This window comes from Atta colombica, unplaced genomic scaffold (assembly GCF_001594045.1).
Source record: "Atta colombica isolate Treedump-2 unplaced genomic scaffold, Acol1.0 scaffold198, whole genome shotgun sequence".
Taxonomy (NCBI): Eukaryota; Metazoa; Arthropoda; class Insecta; order Hymenoptera; family Formicidae; genus Atta; species Atta colombica.
Window position 1 is genome coordinate 841894 of NW_017259291.1, and position 5211 is coordinate 847104.

A 5211-nucleotide genomic window follows, 5' to 3' on the forward strand; every position below is an offset into this window, starting at 1 on the left:
AATTGTTTAACTAAGCGAAGAAGAATAATTTTAATAATCATTTTTTATATTTTTTTTTGCAAGTGTTGTTTGTTCCTCCTGTCAACTGATAACTTATCGAGTCTCCATTTCGACTATTGGGATAGTTTTTTAGTTCTTTGTTCAGTGCGCGCGCACGCTCATTATTATAACGAAGATGAAAATTTTCCGTATATATGCGTAGATTGATATCGGATAATGCTTAGATTAATATTAACTAATATTTCGTTTTATGCGAAGATCCATTGCCTCTATTGTGTTCAAAACCTTTTTGTAACATTGAATAATACGTCTAAAGGCATATTTTTATATATGTATTACAATGATATAATATAGCGATAGTTGCATGTTCTTTATCCTATGTCGGTTCCATCGCCATTTAATTTTCCCCTCTGTGATCATAAATAATGGATAATCAATTATTTTTATAATCGTGAGCAATCTGTCTCATACAAAACGATTAGAATCTCGCGTATAATAAGATGCATTGCTTATGTCGTTCCTTTAATTTCGTAAGATATGTCGAATGTTTTCCGAGTAATTGTACATTTAAAGGATGCAAAGGAGTCGTTACGTAACACGAGAAACACATAATCTATATAGTGATAATTATAAGTTGTAAAGAATTGAAACGAGAGAATTTGAAACTACGATTATTGTGATTGATTGGTTCTTTGCCGTAACATAATCTGTGTTTTTAGTATCTCACCATAAATCTTATTCGCGAAGATATAAATATATTTACGGATGACAATTCCGATATAGAGAAAGAGAGTAAACTGTCGACGGGCGATGTCACGTGTTTGCCAAAATTTATGTCAATAATTTGTGATCAAAGGGCGAGGGATTCGTTTTTGCCCGATTCAGTTTGATCAAACGACATATATATGTATATCCACATACACACACATTCACGTAGACATGCAATGTCAAACACGTTCCAAACGAAACTATTAATTTCATGCCACGATATACGGCGTACATGGTCTACTGGACTTTTGCGAGAATCATATTCGGAGTTGTAACTTCAACGTACAAAAAATGAAAGAAGAGGGAAAGCAGATATACTCGGAGCCGGGATTTAGTCCAAGATTTTCATTCTATAGAAATTATAATTCTGTCGTGTTACGTTCTTTGAAATGTCGAAATTAGAAGATGGAAGTCGATAAAGTGGTCATTATCAAAGATACTCTTTAAATGCGCTTAAGTATATAGTAGGCATTCGTTCAGGATTCCAGCTTGACGTGAATAAAGAAGATGAACGGCTGCTATACCTGTTCCGCCGGCGGAGCACGTATCTTGATTTGACATCATGTTTTTCTCGCGAGGTACGTTGAATTAGATAATTGAGAGGAGAAACGTACTCTCTCCATCTTCAGATGTTTTAATCAAGACAGGGAGACAGCAATATTTTTGCTACTCGTTCATAATTATATATCATCGATGTTAGCGAGCGTGCCGACGACGGCACGAGCGTCAGACGCGTTTGCAATAATGGTTGATTAACAAAGTAATAAGGAGGATACAATCGTTATCGATCCTGATCAATACGATCGAAACTAGTCGCCCGACAACGACGATGCAGTTGCGCTTGCGGAATATGCATTTCGATATAGTTTGGCAAATTCGTTTTACAACTTAATCGCGCGACAGCAATCCATTTCTTGCTACCTTATCTAATTGAAAATTAAACAAGCCCTAATCTCCTAACTTAGATCCAGCGATAAAAATGATCTAGCCGTGTGCATATTTGCAAATTAGATAGTGAACACCGACATTGTCATGGGACGATAGAATCATCACGAGCAATGCAGCAAACGCGAATAAAATAATAGCTGATATTTCTATGATCGGTCTAGCAATTTAAATGTACTCTAGACTTTCTTATTCTGCAGCACATCCGGGAATGTAATTAACAATATTAAAGAAATTATTAATTTCGGTGGTATTTTTGTTACTTTTGGACAATGTCGACGTTCGCAATGGACAGATTTTCGCGTGTGTTATTACTGCTTTATATTACTCAGCGATTGTGCGAGAACGTTAACTTAAACCGTTTCCATGTAGATAAGCGAGGCCAATTTTTTACCGCGTCTGAGAAAAATAAATAATCCCGATGAGTTTTGCATAATCACGCAAAGTGAGAATTGCTCCGTCGCGAAGAAACAGAATTATAAATGCAAAAAAATAAAAATACGATGTTAAATTAAATGCAATTTGTGACGCGGAGGAGGACATATTCTCTCGAATGAAAAGTTTACGCTCGCTTATGCATCTGGAAATGATAAGGATTTAATATTTCGACTATATATGGCAATAGAGAGGCTGAAAGAGATGAAAAGGCAAGAGCATAATGCTAAAAGGAAGAGACGTTTTCTTAACGGTTCGCATTACGATATGCGTGTAAGTTTTTTTAATTATTCGAGTAAAAATTAGAGACAAGATAGTACGGTATTTTCATACACAGTAAAAAATTTTGTGTTAAATTTAACACATTTCACATGTCCCAAACGGTCCATTCAAATTTTTGTGTTAATTTAACATAAGATGAATATGTTAGAAAATAATACAAATACTATGTAAAAAATTAACACAAGAAACTAATACTTTAACACAAGAAACTAACACAATTTAAAAGTAAAAGTAAATTTTATGTTAAATTGACACATTTATAATGTTACATTTAACTGAAATTAGATGATATTTTTATATTTTTAATTTTTAATTTTAGACGATGCCTCTGTGATATTTAACATATGCAATATATAGATTTAACTCATTTAACAGATATTTACTGTTACAAAGAGAAAATAACATAAAATATCTGTACGTATAAAATATGTAACTAGTTGCACAGAACATATTTCTTGAGTAAAACTAACACTTATAATATATTAAATTAACATATTTTATTCATTTATTTTTACAATTTATGTTTTAAAATTGCATTATTTTTATGTTGTTTGTTTACTTATTTATAAATTGTGTTATTTTAACATCGGGAAATATTAAATTTATAATATAATGCCATTGTATTATTTGAATATTTTGTGTTAAATTAATGTTTAACATTTCTTTAATATTATTTCTTTAATATTTTTAAGTCAACATTCGGATATATTAAAAATTCAACACAAAAATTTTAACAAGGATTCGTTTTAACATAAATATAAAATCTTTTTTACTGTGTAGAAACTATATTAAACGCAAATATGAGAAAAATACTAGAAAATGATTAATTCGCTAAACGATTAATTAAAATGATTGAAGAATAATTAACTCGAAAACAGAATTTATTTATTTATATTGCTAGAAAATGAAATTGTGGGATAATTTATTAGAAGTTCTATTTACATATATTGAGCTAGACATTTTATTATAATTATCGTTATAAGAGTATCAAATTTAAAAATACCAATTTTGAAAATGACAACTGCGAATTACTTACTTTAGAGAAAACGTCGCTTAGTGCGAAGAAATCAAGAAACTGAAGGACGCAGCAATGCTCGCGATCCTTCAATCGACCATTTTTACGCAGTGAGACGGATTTTTTCGATTATAGATTTCAATATCGCTGGTAGACCCTTTTCAAACGTAACAATGTAGCGACGTATAAAATACTAAGGAGTTGTACTAACTTTCTCGTGGACGACGATCGTCATTAACTCTGCAGTAACGTTACGTTTTCCCCAGTGGTTCCTAGTCACTGCCATACTTATTAATGACGATATCATGAAGAGCGTGACCGGAGAGCTGCTAAAGGAAATTTTTGCCGAACAATATATCGAAAAGTTAAAAAAAAAAGAACAAATACACCTCGTAATGTGTTCGCGTTATTAGCTACTGAAAGCTCTCAAGAAAAATTGGCACAAAGACTGCTGTACTGCAGGGTTTACGGGGAATCGGCGAGATATCCGTTAATTAACACTGGCAAAGTAAAGCTTTATAAACTAACGTAGTGATGATGATAATGATGATGATAAAGTTCGGAACATTCGTTCGGAGGATTTGTTCGGGAACCGTTTCTATGTTCCATGTACAATCGTGAAGATCGAATTATTGATGTCTGTAGAGGTACATATATTTTCTTACGGTATATGATAATTAGCTGCGCTGCTTCGGCTCGTGAAGCACCCGTTATCCTTAAATTGGTCAACGAAAAAAATAGAGAAAAATCGAGCAGAATTTCTAAAATGGTCACATTAATAACGTAACATAATATAATGTACAATAAAATTGTTTGACCGAGGCATATTTAATTCCGCTGTATTTAGTTATCTCAATATATTGTCAAAAGCTTTGTAAATGATAATTATTTGCATTGATAATGAGCTGGAATAATTCACAGAAATGCATAATGTATTTCTCTATTAAAATTCAGAATACAGAAATACAGAATAGGTTAATAATGAAGTAAAATATTTAGATAATATACGTATGATATAAAAATATGATATGAGATTAAATGAGATGTTTACAAAATCAATTTTATCTTTATATATATATATTCTTTATATTTTAATATGAGAGTGTTCTTAATATAAGATTTTCAATTGACTGCAAATTTAGAAATCATTATTTTTGAAAGTAAAATTATGATATAAGTAATAACGAATGAAAAATTCACGTGACTTCTATTGTATTATGTAACTTTAGACTAGCATAAGTCCAACTTTATCGAAGAATAAAAAAGTGATACATTTTTTTGGACTTACGCGCTATATGCAGATTCAGAAAAATAATTCTAAAGGACGAATTTAAGGAAACGGGCACTTCACTACAGCTAGATGTAAAGTTTCCTTAGGTACCTATTGTTTCAATGTATGAATTGTCTATGTAAAATGCTGGTACTGTTAGCAAAAAGAAGAAGAAAGCTGTGTCAATGATAAGTACGCCGAGAAGAAAGAATTACTTTCAAATGATCCGGCCTTTTCAAAAGAAAAAAAAAAGCAAAAGAGAAAACAGAGGTGAGACAGAAATAATTCGACGATCTGGCGTGTCTTTTACCAGATTTCCCGAATCTGACCAATCACACAGAACGTCTTTCTAATTAGCACGTGATGATGATGATTACGAACTTGCTGAATCGTTGCTGAACGTTTTCATGGTTCGTGAACACAATAAAACAATGACAAACAATGAACATTACGCTATTACAAATATTTATTATAAATAAGATATAACAAATATAAA